Consider the following 15,562-nt stretch of genomic DNA (forward strand, 5'->3'; position numbering starts at 1 on the left):
CCACCCCAAGGGCCCACAAGGCCAGCCCCCAAACCACCCACCTTCACTATGTGACGGAGCCGATTAAGGGAGCCCAAAGAGATTGATCCAATGTGTCGGCAGATGCTGTTTCAAGACTAATATGATCTAACAGAAGATTTTTATACTGATTAATGCTAAGATTATTTTTATTTTTCCAATTTAGAAGTATGGTTTTTTTTGCGATGCATAAGGCAGTGAAAATCATGCGACATGTATTTTTCTCCAGGGAGATGTCTTCAAAGGAAGCCAGTAAGCAAACAGACGGAGAAAGAGGAATATTGCATTTCAAACATTTAGACAAGTCTTCACAGACCTGGACCCAGAATCTCTGAACGGGTGGACAGAACCAAAATGCATGGATATAATCATCAGGAATATTGTCAACGCACTGTGAGCATTTGTTAGATGATGTAAATCCCATCTTAAACATTCGTTGACCCGTATAGTGTACCCTATAGAGAACTTTATACTGAATTAATTGTAAATTGGAGATTCTAGTTAATTTAAATGTCTTTAAACATATTTGAGACCAGGTGTTTTGGTCAAAATTGATTGATAAATCTGACTCCCATTTTTTTGTAGGTAGCATTATGGAGTCGTTAATTCTAGACAATTTCTTGTATATTTTAGATACTAATTTGGGGGATTTGAGATTAAGGAACTCTAACACACAAACTGGTGTTTCTATCAGAGTTTTATTAAGCTTAAATTTCTTTTTTATGATAGACTTAATTTGTTGATATTCTAAGAAGTATTTATCTTCCATGTTAAATTTTATTTTTAATTTATTAAATGGAATAAAGTCTACATTTTCATATAAGTGTTCCAGGCGTTCGATTCCCTTTGCTCTCCAACCAGTGAAGTTTATCATGATATTTTCTTGTAGGATGTCAGGATTGTTCCAGATGGGTGTATGTCTACAGGGGATTAATGAAGATTTTGTCATTTTTTGATATTCCCACCATGCTGTCAGAGATGAACTAATGGTGATGCTTTTAAAGCAAGCGTGTTTTTTTATATTTGTGCTAATAAACGGTAGATATGATAACCTAATATTATTGCATAAAGTTTGTTCTATGTCTAACCAAGTTTCATCTAATGTATTCGGACTAATCCATTTGGAAATATATTGTAGCCTATTGGCTAAATAGTAGTGATAGAAGTTGGGAAGTTCTAATCCTCCGGTATCTTTAGATTTCTGTAATGCATTTAAACTTATACGTGGAGTTTTGCTTTTCCAAAGGAATTTGGATATGAAGGAGTCCAATGACTTAAACCATTTAGTTGAAGGTTTATTTGGGATCATTGAAAATAAATAATTTATTCTTGGTAGGATCATCATTTTTACTGAGGCAACTCTGCCCATTAGTGATATGGGCAGCGATTTCCATCTAGTGAGATCATCTTCAATCTTCTTTAAAAGTGGAATATGATTCATTTTAATTAAGTCTTCCAATCTAGGAGAAATATTGATGCCCAAATATGTAATGTTACCTGAATGTAGTCGTTCAATGAGAGGAATGTTAACCACACAGTTTATTGGAAGAACCGTAGATTTTGGCCAATTTATAGAATAATCCGAAACTTTTGAAAACGCGTTTATTAATTCGATAACATTGGATATTGAATTTTCTGAGTTCTGAAGAAAAAGTAAAATATCGTCAGCATAAAGACTAATTTTATGTTCTATATTTTTACACGGTATTCCTTTAATATCCGCGGTTTGTCTCATTGCTGCTGCTAGTGGTTCTATAAAAATAGCAAACAGTGCAGGTGAGAGTGGACATCCCTGCCTAGTCCCCCTCTGTAAACAGAAGCTCTGAGATATTTGATTATTTGTCCTGACACACGCTCTTGGTAAGTTATATAATATTTTTAACCAATTAATGAAATGGTTCCCAAAGCCAAATTTACCCAAGGTAGCAAATAAGAAATTCCAGTTTACCCTATCAAATGCTTTTTCTGCGTCCAATGATAATACAGCTGTTTCAATATTTTTACTATATGAATATTCTATTAAATTAAATAATCTGCGTGTGTTTGTGGTCGAGTGTCTTCCTTTTATAAATCCAGTTTGGTCAGGATGAATAATGAGAGGAATTATCTTCTCTAATCTTTTAGAGAGGACTTTACTAATTATTTTTACGTCTACATTAATTAAAGAGATGGGGCGATAGCTGGAAGGTAATAGTGGGTCTTTGCCTGGTTTTAATAATAGACTAATGTTTGCTAAATTCATATGTGTTGGAAGTCTGCCCTTTTCTTTTGACTCACATAGCATTCTGTAAAATACTGGTTCTAAAATAATCCAGAATTCTTTATAGAATTCTGCTGGAAATCCATCTGGGCCTGGGGATTTATTATTAGGCATGTTTTTAATGGCTTCACGGAGCTCATCCAATGTTAGTGGTGAGTCTAGTTCTGATGATTGACTACTATTTAGTTTTGGAAGAATTATTCTCTCCAAGAATAGATTAATATCTTCATCTGTTGGACATATTTGTGGAGTGTATAGGGTTTTATAGAAATCTCTAAAAACACAGTTTACTTTCCCTTCATCATAAGTTATGTTTCCATCTGTGTCTTTAATCCCATATATAGAGGATTTTTCTTTATTTAATTTGAGTTGATTAGCTAAGAAGCTCCCTGATTTATTACTGTGTTCAAAGTTTTCTAATCTAAGTCTTTGTACCAGGAATTGATTTTTTTTGTCAATATATTCCTTTAGTTCTAATTTTATCTTGCATAATTTTTCCTGTGCCTCCTCTCCTTGTAAACTTCCTAATAATTTGATAGATTTCTCTAATTCTTCAATATATTTATTTTCTTTTTTCTTATTGTTTGTTGAGTAGGATATTATTTTGCCTCTCATAACTGTTTTCCCAGCCTCCCAAAGTGTAGATGCTGATGTTCCTGGTATATCATTAAACTCTAAGTACGATGTCCATTCATTTTTAAAGTATTGTATAAATTCTTTGTCTTTAAGCAGAGAGGTATTTAATCTCCAGTTTATACTAAATATACTACAGCACACATTTAAAAAGGGAGTCCAGAAGGTTACTGTATCTGATTCTGAGTCACATTTTATTACGCACAGCTAGGGGATTTCTCATGCTTAAAAAGACCACTTACTGAGAGTTCAAGTCGCAAAAACACTGTGAAATTATTTGTTTCAGGTTTTCTACAGTTGTATCACCATCAACTTGACAAGTGAGACATGAAAAATACATTTCCAAACAACGAAACACACAATTCAACCAAAGCCTGGATGTCTAAAGCTTAATTTATGGTTCAACACCCACTCAAGAGTCCACTCAACTGCTAAGCCTTTGTGACATAAATATTGTCAAATGATCCTGTCTGGTAGAGTACTCCAGGTCCCTCGGTGGACGACTGCATGCAGCCCAGGCTTCTGCACACTCTGCCTACTGACAATGAATGTGAAATAATAAAACTCCCATTCAAAAGGCAGCATTAAACCCACATCAGACTGAGTCAAAGCACAACCAGAGGCAGAAACACAACAAGTGCATTTGATCGATTGTGTCCAATATTGGCCTCCAACACTGATGTCGTTCATGGATCACAGAAGCAACCAATTCAAAGATCCAAACTCCATAATCTGATATTTTAACAATTATATTTTGACTAATTGTTTAGAGCAAACAGCTAAATAGTTGTTGGATAATTGGTGAATGAAATAAAGTGTATATCATAGCCCCATACATGTATTTACCAGATTTATTAAAAGTTTAGATTGTAAAGTGAGTTTGTCACACGAACCTGCTGCCAGTGAGACAGCCTATCTGCTGCAGAGCGAGCAGTCTGTTAGCTCAGGATGTTTATCTTTAGAGATACTTCACTGTTTGTTGATAGAAGAAAGCAGATAAGAACTTCTTAAGCAGGTTAACACTGTGAGAAGTAAAAGTTGCATGGCAATGTACAATGCATGCATGGCATACAGAGGAGAAAACTGTGCAGCGGACACCCCCTGCTCTCCAGAGCAGCCATGACAAACTTTAGGAGCTAAAAGGAAAGTTTTGCATACAGTTTGTTTTATCTTCTTTTCAGCAGGAAACCACCACTGTCTATTGGGAAATATGTTGATGATGAGATACTGGCAGCTTGATGGAACGCTCTTCTAGTAACTCTCTAAAAACAACATGTTTGTTACATTGTTTTCAAAAACGTGTGACAAGACTATCAAACCAGAAGTCACAGTGAAAAGGGTTGCCTCTTATACATCAAATAAAAGAAAAGAGCCCTTAAGCTGATAAGACCCAAGAGAGCACTCCAACCTCGGTGTGCAACAGTTTCCCCATTCCCCCAGGCTTAATTTGAAGTGGCCTCTCATCTTTGCAGCCAGTCTGTGCCTCTATATATGAGCTGTTGTGATGAAGTGATTAAAAAAGAGATAGTCATGAAGCGCCACCGGAAAGGGTGATTATAGAGTTTGTGTTTTGAAGAGTTCATTGTGATAAGTTAGCACGATGGAAACAAAACAAACCAGCTTTGCACAACTTGTATGTTTAGACAGACTTGACTCTTTGATTACTACATCTTCTATTAAACACAAGTTGTTTAAAGATTTAATGGTCTTATAAGTAAAGTAAGGGGGACAAGAGATTTATTATCTCACTTAGAAAGGTCAAACATTTACAAGGCAGTGCTTATAAAATGTGAGAATTTGATTATAAATTGTATATTTTAGGTTTTGGACCATTAGACAGATGGAAGAAGGTACTTGAGCTCTCTGATTCTGTGAAAACGTTTTATTTTGTTTATTTTAAAAACTAATGACTTCACCAATTTACAGCAACGAGTATGAAAGTCTTTAACGATGGACACCTTATGGGTCAAAGATGATGTCTGTTGATTTTAAGGTTCATGGGGTCAAAGGTCAAGGCCCCAGGTAACCCCTTTGTTAAAAACTTGTCTCTGCTCCTACATATGACCCTTTTGTTTCGTCTGCCAAGGAAGTTGTGTTTTCCAGTGGTTTGCTTGTCTGTCTGTTAGTAAGATCACATAAAAACAAATGAATAAATTTAGAGGAAATTTTCAGTAAATGTTGGGGTTCTCACAAAAAGAAGATAAATGGATTAAATTTTGGTGGTGATCCAAATCGCACTAGTTTTTAATCACACTATGGCTTTGACAGATGTTTTATGCTCTCTGAGTGCTTCTAGTTATTAATAATATTATCATTGGCATGGTTAAGCCTGGTCTTTTCAGGTTGTAGCTCAGGATGTTTTCTGACAAGCCCTGAATGTCCAGACTTCAAACACAAGCAGGACAGAGTGTGCTTTCCTTGTACTGCTTTTATACAAGCAGTATCCGCTTTAATATACCTGCACTGTCAAGAGTCTGCGACTAGCACTTGCAAGTTTTACACAACACGACTGAGCCATTACGTGTGCCCTTGTGTCAATGATTTAGTGTCTGAAGTACACTTTTGAAAATGTCTGGTTTATCGCTGTGCCATGGAAATGAACCCTCAGGGTCACGAGGATGTGTGCAGTGCATGCAGGGTCATATACATGTGGGAATATTTGCATATGATAAGTGTGCACAAAATAACAACTGCTGAGTATGAAGTGGGTGTAGGATTTGAACAGCACTAACATGAAGTAACATAAAAGTACCCCTGTTCATAAGGTTGCCTTTCACAGTGGATGGTGACCTAATGATGATATTAAAAATAAAAAATCAGCCAGAACATGGGTGTGGCTGGGCTTTGCAGGCAAGGTCTTCAAGGGTGTACTGCATGTCGTAGAGCATGATAGATGATAGGTCAAAGAGGGTTTTGAGCATGCACTAAACATTAGTGAGGTTGCGGTGACCGGTCCTGACATTAGAAGGAGAATAGTGGCAGAGGTGACTGCGTATTCCTGACGTCCCGCACTCAGGTTTGAAGCAGGACTGACCACACTGGTCCCATGCCTATAGGCTACAGCTGGGAATGTTACAAGGTCATGGAAACACCTTAGCTCAGACTTGATACATGTGGAGGAAGCATCAAGCTAGCAATCCTCTAGCTCAAAGCTGCATCCTGACCTAGCCTGAGAGAGTTCTGTCAGGGCACAAAAATTAGTTTGACAAGTCGTAAGAATGTGACAGTGTCACGATTGGCTTCATGCTAAAGGAGGTTTTTTTAAATTTGTCATGATAATCCACATTCTAATAGGTCATGTGTTTTGTGGACACTTCTTCCAGTGTCAAGAGGGCCTAAAGAGGTTGGAACACAGTTTTGTCATGGATTCTTTAGTTTCTAGCTACTTTTTCACTGTGGCAACAGCTTATCTAATTTCCGTTTCATCAAGCGCACCCAATGTCTGTGGCTGTAAATAATAAATAAACTTGTGCTACTGTGCATATGGACACAGTGACAAATGTGTACATCAGTAGGCGAGGGTTAGAAGGTACTATTACCCAAATCATACATTTATGAAAAATGTGATTCTCACAACACTAACATAAAAACAACGTTTGCAACAAGCAAACTTCTTTTTACATAAGAGGTCGACAGCAGGCCAAAAATCTGTTCGTCTCATCAGTCAATTTATGCCACACAGCACCAATGGACAATGAAGATCTGTGTAGAGTGAGTCAATGATTGTCATACATTTAATGTGGCTTGACACCCACACAAAGATACCTTCTGTAGTGCCAAAACAGAGGAAGCTAAAGAAACAGCGTGTGGAACTGCTTCAGTATTACAATTAACTACTCCAAGTCCAACAGAAAGACCTTTTAAAAGCCCAGGTCTCTGTTGCTGCAACAGTGAACTGACTTCAATTACTGAACCCAGTTGCTATTAAATAACGAAACAGAGAAGATACTATGAAATCAAATTGACCCAACTTACCCAGCCTTGTTCTCTTCTGTGGAAAATAATCTACATGTTATTTCAACACCTCCAAATCCTCAGCAGTTTCAGTGGTAAATGGGGAAGTAAGTAAAAAATGATCACAAGACACATCAGCTGATGACATCAACAGGTCCTGTTTGAATGTATTTCTGCCCACAAACATATCATCTGAATGTGACCACTCCTATTTCAGTCACCTCATATTCAGTGATGATATATGTCTCTTATATGTTGCATGTTTCAGGATTTTCACCGAAACGCTGCCTGGCTCCTCTGAGCCTAACTAGAACTAAAGGGTTACTTTGATTATTCGGAGTCTGGATTAAGTCAATGGATACAAAGTATTGCTTTAAATCTTCAGAAATGCATCAAGAATCTCATATTTTCTAATTACAATCTGAAAAAATAAAGCATTTGGAGGGATTAAAGTTTAGCTCAAAAAGAAGTATTCAAAGTTTAGATCAAGAAGGTTAAAATTTTAGCATAAAGCAGCCTTAAATTCCTCATGTGATTGAGAAAGAGCATAGAAAAGAAATACCACAGTGTACTTGCATGAAATCTGGTTGTTATAGTCAAGATTATACTAAAATATTGTTGTTAAAAGGCCAGCCTTCAGCATTTTCAATTCTGTGTTTCCAGCTTTCCTGGAAATTTGCAATCCAATTCATGCTCAAAGAATTCTATGGAAATAAACCTGAAAAACAGATGAAAATGTAAAGAATTTTAATGAAACCATCTTGAGTGGTTTATGCTTCATGCACTAATTAAAAACTAAATTGATTAAAAATTATATTAACAGTTTTTTCTCTGACATATACAGTAAATTCCAATATTCCTCAGATATCTATAGAAATGGCCATATTGACAGTAGTTATAATTGTTGTTGTATAAAACAAAAAAACCTCTAAATTAATATAATACAATAAAACAAAATATTTATTCTAGTCAGTTTAGTGGCACTGAACCTAATGCATCAGCTGCTATTTTAAACACAAAAATCTAAATAAAACTCACAAGGCAAGCATTTATAATGATATTTGCCAGGAACAGTTGTTTTCTTTGGGGTTTTTTTTTGTTTGAATATAGTTTATTCGTGGCTAAGAACTGCATGTAGGAGAATACTTGTCAGAAAACTGCAGTAAATCTACTCTTTCTAATCTTATCCATCCTTCCCACACTGTTTGTGTGGGCATTCATACAAAACAGTTGTTCATGCAGCTGTCCTTATTCTGACTGAGGTGAACTTGTATAAAACAGACACACAGACACACGTTTGAGCGTACTGATGCTATCAGAGCCATATTTACTGATAGCCACTTCGCAGGGTACACTAGAAAAAAAAATATGTAAGCATCTGACTTGTTGGTTGACAGAAGAGTAATCTCTAATACTGACTTTTGAGATTTTATCATATTACATTTAGAGCTGTTTTTCACAAGACTTTACTGTGAAAAAGGAAATGCTGCAAAAACTGATATAATACAATTTAGCCAATAATAATGACACAATGTGATTCAATAAGTTTTAATTCAACATGCTGAGAGTCAGTGACATACATTGATTTACTGACAGGATCCTTTGTCAGTGATTGAGACAAAAAAAAAGTCTACAGACAATATACTCAGTAAACACAAACGTAACTACACTTTTTAAACTTTTCTGCTATTTTTGAAGTGGATATTCGTAGAGACAAACCTGCTTGCAGACTTCTTACACTCTAAAATGCTAACGATACATAATACACCTATCAGAGTAATCAAAACCAAAAGCATGAATTCCCTCACACAACAATCCTGAACATTCAGTTCAGTTCAATTAATTTTATTGTCCATGACATTTCAAGTAATGGAGACTTGTCTTTGAGACTTGGCTCAAAAATCCACATAAAACTAATTAAAACTGTAATAAATAGAAACTTAAAGCATTGCTAAAACAGTCATAAAAGAGTAAAACACTTCAAAACACATGGTACATTAAAAACAGGGCAATCGCTGTGTTGCCATGTGAGGCAACTGTTTAAGATGGTCAGAAGGAACAAATGATCTTTTTGTACCAGACAGCAGCAGCTTGACTGATGATTGCAGATATCCTTGACCCATGAGGTCTCCAACTGTGCAGTTTGACATTTCTAGGTTAAAGGGTTATCGATTTAGAGGGGTCATAGGTCAAGATCACAGGTGACCCCTTTGTGAAGACCTTGCCTGCAACTGCGTAACGTGGAAAACTCAAGGCGCAAAGCTGGACACCTCATAGGTTGAGGATGGTCCCCATTGATTTCAAGGTCACAGGGTCACAGGTCAAAGGTGACCCCTTTGTGGAAACCTTGTCAATGATCCAGCTTCACATCCGAGTAACAGAAATGTCCAACCGTTTGTTCCCCAGGCAGTGCCTACCGATGAGCATATTATGTATCGTTGGCGGTACTGTTGTTTTTTTTGCAAACTGCGTAAAAGTAAATCTCAGCAGAAATGAGCCTCTCAGACTGAAGAAGACTGAGAGGAGTTTGCTGAGGAGGAAGAGGAACAACACATGGATCTGTAGCAGCTGAAAGAAGACATCACTGTCGAGGCCACATACAGGAAAGCCTCTGCTGTGCAGCGCAGAGAGAGAATGGACAGGCCAGACAGTCCAAACATGAATCACATGTTCCAGGATTGTTCTACTGTCACAACATGTGCTTGTCATGTTAGTCCTGTCATGAGAATGATGACTAAATCAATTTGAAACAAAACTTGTAGAGGCAGGCTAATTTCAAGCTTTGTTGTCCTGCAAACTATACTGATTGATGACAGAGATTTACCAAAACTGTCATGTACAAATGTCTGCTAAACAGCATCGGATGGACTGATAGATGATGGATGATGGATGGATGCTGTATGACAGTTAGGGAGTCCCTGTTTGTTTGTAGCTGCAGAGAACCAATAATTTATGAGTGCCCTTTTACAGTAAATAAATAAATTATTGCCCACATGTTTATTAAAAGAATATTTTGGCTTCTGTGAAAATGTTATGACGAATAAATATCTTACCTGTTGCAGATAGCTCTTTAAAGGTCCTCAGAAACAGGGTTTAATTTGATCGGGCTGACAAGCTAACAGCTAGTTAGCATCCAAGAACAAAGCTGAGTGTGCAGACTTAAAACAGCTCTAATCGAAAATCTTTTTTAAGGACCACTGTCAGTTTTGAATTCCATGGTTATTCTGGCAAAAATATTATATTATTACTCCTGGTAGTGCACCAGGCCACACCAAAACTCATGTAAAAGGGGGTGAATATTTAAGCCATCACTTATTTTACATAACAATTTTTTAACTGGCATTACTTTGTAGAAATCAGTTTTAACTGATTTTTCACTGAAGTTTTGGTTATTTTTGTCCAAAAGGCCAAGGTATGACTAATTTGTGACAACAATAAAAGCGTAAAACATCCAAGGGGCGAATACTTATTATAGGCACTGTAAATCCTTAAGCTGGCAACTACTATCTGGTTAAAATAAAAATGTAATCAATGTTTTCAACCATTTCTGGATAAAAAAAGCCATGAGTACAAATACCCTATTTTTTACTCTAATATTTACTGATTAAAAAGAGTTATACTGTGGTGTTAATTTTCAATTAATAGCTCTTTAACAAAAGTGTACCTCCAGTGGTGCATGATACGCCCATCAGAAAACTGTCATAGAAATCAAAATCTACAGCATGAATTCCCTCACACAGCAATCCTGAATACATGTGTCTAAAGTTGGACCAGATTTTCAAAAAGGAGTCAACTGTGACCTTGACCTTTGACCCTGTGACCTTGAAATCAATAGGGATCATTCTTGAGGTGTCCAGCTGTGCCGCTTGACATTCCCGTGTTACACTGTTGCAGAGTTAGAGCACAGATAAGATTTTCACAAAGGGTTCACCTGTGACCTTTGACCCTGTGACCTTGAAATCAATAGGGATCACCCTTGCCACATGAGGTGTCCAGCTGCGCAGTTTGACATTCCTCTGTTACAGCGAACAATTCCTTGTCTGCAGACAAACGGCCGGCACCGTAACATAATACGTCCCGTCTCAGAACGGGCGTATAAAAACAGCACGGCGGCGGTGGGGTGTGGTTCAGGCTCAGCTGCAGGGGACAGAAGAGATCGTGGATCAGGGAACAGTGCCAGGCCAGAGTGATTGGGACAAGCCGTGGCGAGTTTCTAATCATTATATATCTGCGGCCCAGGAGAACAGACAGATGAAGGAGATCTGGGGAAACCAACCAAACACAGTAAACCCTCTTTGTGCTAAACTGTTGTTACCAGTCAGAACAGAAGGAGGATGCAAGCACTAAAGCTTCTTTTCTCTAAAATCTATTTAGAACAGGAAAATTATCTACTTTGGTATCAACAAGGCTTCCATTAGGAACTGATTTCAGCCACATCCCATCCACAAACACTTCAAATTGACTCCGCTCTTCTCTTTGAGTCAGTTAGAAAAGTAGCAGCAGCAATTTCTCTGAGCAGATCATCTGCCTCCATCTCCCAGCATCCTCCTCCTTCACTGCATCCGTGAATGTCCTCCGAGGCTATTCTCTGTCCCTCCTCCCTGACAGCTCCGTCAAAAACATCCTTTGTCCAGTATGTTCACTGTCCCTCCTCTGCATGTGTCCAAACTATCTCAGCCTGGCCTCTTTGTCTCCAAGCTGCTCAACCCGAACCGTCTTTTCATTAAAACTCCAGGTAGACGCCAGACTGATTCTGATAAATATAATCAAAAGGTATATGACATTCTTTTACAAGAATTCAACTTTCTCTCTGAATAATGAACAGAGACAAGGTTCTTTTTATACACAAACCATGATGGGTCAGGTTTTTTTTTTTTAAACAACGACACAAAACAAAACTGCAAACAAGTGATTTTAATAAATAGTCTATGCTGACTGACAAAATCATTTATTTGCCACAACTGAGGCAAAAAGCAGAGAATAAAGACTGATAGATTTTCTCTCCTTACAGAGGAATTCAGTACAATTGCATTAGTCTCATTTCAGCTTTCAGAGTTTGCACACAGGAAGCAGCACAAAGAAAATGCTTTCTGTCTCCACAGTTAGCTGAATTTTCAGCGGGGCACGATGCGTGACGAACAGCCCGTCTGAAACACAAAACGCCTCGCACGGACGGGGCATGTTCTCATCATCTGGAAGCTCGAACCATCACCAGTCAGCGGCAGAGAAGGCTGGTATAGTCACCACATCAGCACTAACACCAGCGAGCGGCCTGAGTCATCAGGAAAACAAAGCGGCTGGATGTGCCGTGTTGTTTCAGCGCAGCCGGAGAATAAAAGCACAGTGGTCAGTTGAGATCATAGCCTCTGAGCAGGCACAGAACACATGAATGAGCCGGACCAGGCTTAAAGGGAAATACCGCTGAATTTCAGGGCCATAAAACAAGTATGGGGGGAACAAAACAGTAAACATTTAAACTGGATGTCAACAAGTTGGCTTCAGGTCGGACGCAGATCAAAATATAATAAATATATATTCCAATCAGCTGACGTAGCTTCTCAGTCATCCAGGACACGGTAAATCCAAAGAAAGGTTATAAACAGAAACAACTGGACTTCTATTTTGTAGCTGAAGACGTTTTCACTTCTCATCTGAGGTGCTTTCTCAGTTCTCAATTCTGTTCTTAACCTTTTTTTGGATTTATAGTCCAGTCTGCTTAGGCTGCTACTCCCGCGACCCGACCCTGGATAAGCGGAAGAGAATGGATGGATGGATGGATAGTCCAGTCATTAAATAAAGGGATAGCTCTGTTATAAGCAATCAACATCTTACCTGTTGTAGATAGCACTTTAAACTAATTCAGTTTGGAGAAACAGAAAACTTTGCAACACAGTTGTTTACATAGACTTCTGTGGCCATTTTTCAGCAGCAGCTAGCTGCCAGAATAACTGTGTCGTGCAACAGAGTTTAATGGTTCACTAAGAACTTTTGCAGGAACCTGCACGTCACAAAGTAATTCACAGGGGATAATAAAGTTGGAGACGGAACGTTACACACGTGTACTCTCTGTATCAGATATCTGTGGTTGACACAGGGCTATGAGGTAACTTATTCTTTCACTGTTTTTGTACATTTGCAGTTTTGGTCATTATGCTCCTATGTTTTCTTGGGCACAAAAAAAAAGCAGCTATGGGTCTCTTGGCCCCCCGCCTTATACCCACTTTGGCAGCCGCTTCAACTCTGAGGATTTAATCCACTGAAATATTATAGTTATTACCTTCTGTAGTTTGAGGGGAGGCTGATGTCTGCCAAACCCACAGTCCTGTCTCCTAACCCCTAATCTCAACCTCACTGGGCTGCGCCAGCCGGCAACTAGTTTATGGACGGCACTGACGAGGGAGTCTCCAAAATGTCTCGAAACGTTCGCTGAGACGTCACGTTGAGTCCCAGAGGCTGGTAGTCTCGTTGCTTTCATTTCAAACATATCGAGCAAAATCTGGGGCTCAAATTTTCTCTCAGCACAGGGAGCTCGAACTCCTCTCAGTTTAGGCTTCCTGACTCTAGAGCGGTTCTATTGCAGAAAACATCCAAGGCTACAGCTCCAAATATTCAGGTCTAATTACGCCGGCGATGAATAATATCTACATAGAAACATGGTCCAAATCTGCTTATCTTTATTTCAAAAGTGAACTCCAGCAGATTAAATCTTAAACAGCAGCGACTGCCATGGAATGACATGGCCGGAGATGGGCGAGGAGCTAGTGTGCCTGGTCTAGAACACAGTTTTGCAAGGCGTGCACACAGAAATAGGCTATGATATTCAGAAATTAGCTGTGCGGCTCGCCCTTTGCTTGGTCAAAAACACTCAGAATTTAGCAACAATTTTACCAAAAAAATGCATTATTTAATTTGATGCATGTTGGCAAAGAGCTGAGCGGGAGCTGACACTTTCGACTGCTTGGCTCATGTGTTATCCACAAAGAAATAATCTGAAAATTTACAGCCAATCAGAGCGATTCCTCAGCTTCAGCCCAGAGTGAAACTCAGGACTTTCTATTGCTGCCTGCTTAAGAGCCGTATTCATTTAGACCTATTCTGATTATCAGTTTTTGACAATAAATTGGTAACCAGTAGACCGATTTTAAAAAATCTATCTAATGGTATCAAAATATGTTGCGTTTGATGAGGTCATAAAAATCAGGTGGCCTTGCTACTTCTCTTCTCTCCGTTTCGAATCGCCAACTAGTCCCCATCAGTCGCAGCTCTAAGATCCTGGCTTGACCTCTGACCTGTAGCTCTAACCCTTACCTAACCCCGGGCAAGGACAGAAATACATGAGTACGCAATGATGAGCACCTGAGTACGAGCTGGGTGGTAAGAGCACAAACTAACCAACACCTTTGACATTGTGTTGCAACAGTCAAACACAGAGTTTCTCCGGACAACCCTCCACCTAACCTTACACTTAAAGGTATCAAATTCAGAGTTTTAAGCAAACACTTAAATGGTAATTAGAAAACATGCCACAGCCATCTTCCAGCCGCTCCAATTACAAAGAGTCCTAAACTGCCCCAGTGAAAGTGAGACATATCCCATCCCAGCACATCTTTTGTCTTGATCTGACCACCGCAGGTAAATAATGTTCCCACTTTAAGCTGTTTATCAGCTTAAGTGAAACTCATTTGACTGGACCCTTCTTCCTGAAGTGAGTGAGTGAGTGTCTAATGGCAAACAACACTTAGTTTAAAGAGCGGAGCAGCCAGCCCCCCTTTATTGTGCCAGCATAGCCATGGGCTTTAACAGAACTTTCCATCGCATCATCTATCCAAATATTCCTTTTCCTCTCTCCTACATATCCAGTATCTGAAAACAAGCAGGCATTCCAAACTCCTTTCAGAGCTATCTGTAATTAAATCTCTTCCGCTGTAATAAGCTGTAAAGTGGGATTGTGTTTGTTTGCCTTATTTGGATCCCATCAACAGTTCTGCACAGTTCGGGGGGGGGGGGTTATCATTTGTTTTGAGAAAGTCCTTCAGAGGCAGAATTGTCAAAAGGAAGCCAAATGCCCAGAGATAAGGAGCACGGCAAGACCGGGAACAAAAGAAACCTGCGTGATAAGCTGAAACTGAAGAGCTTTCGGTGAAAAGCCTGCTTTCTTCCTGCAGCTCGTGTTTCCCCCTGAAATAGCTTCCGAGCGACTCAAGTATCGCTTGAACACCGTGATACGTGATTCTGGCAAACAACTGAACACATAATCCCACTGTTACTCATTCTAATACAGACTGCATCCGAACTTCACCAGTGCGAAGGCTGAAGTCCTGGAAGCAAACACGCTGTAACCAGGTTCAAGTCGACCCAAGCTGCCGTCGACAGGGTGACACATTAATAAATGTAAACATTTAGCTGAGAAGGGCTTGAAACGTCCTCCTACCGGCGCTTGGCAGTCCGGTGTGTGACGAGCCTGGAGCCGCCGCGGTCCTCCGTCCGTCAGCTCCTCTTACCGACGCCGCGCAGAGGAGGCACGCGCCCTCCCTTTTATCAGGCTGCCGTTTGTGCCGTTCGCGCTCGTTCCCCTTCACGACTCCGCGCGCGCATCGATTGGCTTGGACTCCGCCGACGTCAAGTCCCTCCACCCAGTTCACCGCTGGCTCGTCTGTGGAGGGTGGGGAGAGCACCCCCCCCCCCCCCCCCCCCCCC

General features: G+C 39.4%; 1 protein-coding gene across 1 annotated transcript in view; it reads right to left on the reverse strand.

Annotated features, from left to right (window-relative positions):
* The window catches only part of LOC108238290 (cAMP-specific 3',5'-cyclic phosphodiesterase 4B-like), an 81,673-nt gene extending 66,246 nt beyond the window's left edge, over positions 1-15,427 (reverse strand). Inside the window, exon 1 of the mRNA XM_017420259.3 lies at positions 15,297-15,427. The gene's annotated coding sequence lies outside the window, so the exon portion shown is untranslated. The remainder of the gene's footprint in view (positions 1-15,296) is intronic.
* Between the last annotated feature and the right edge of the window lie 135 nt (positions 15,428-15,562).

This window comes from Kryptolebias marmoratus, linkage group LG20, assembly GCF_001649575.2.
Source record: "Kryptolebias marmoratus isolate JLee-2015 linkage group LG20, ASM164957v2, whole genome shotgun sequence".
NCBI lineage: Eukaryota > Metazoa > Chordata > Actinopteri > Cyprinodontiformes > Rivulidae > Kryptolebias > Kryptolebias marmoratus.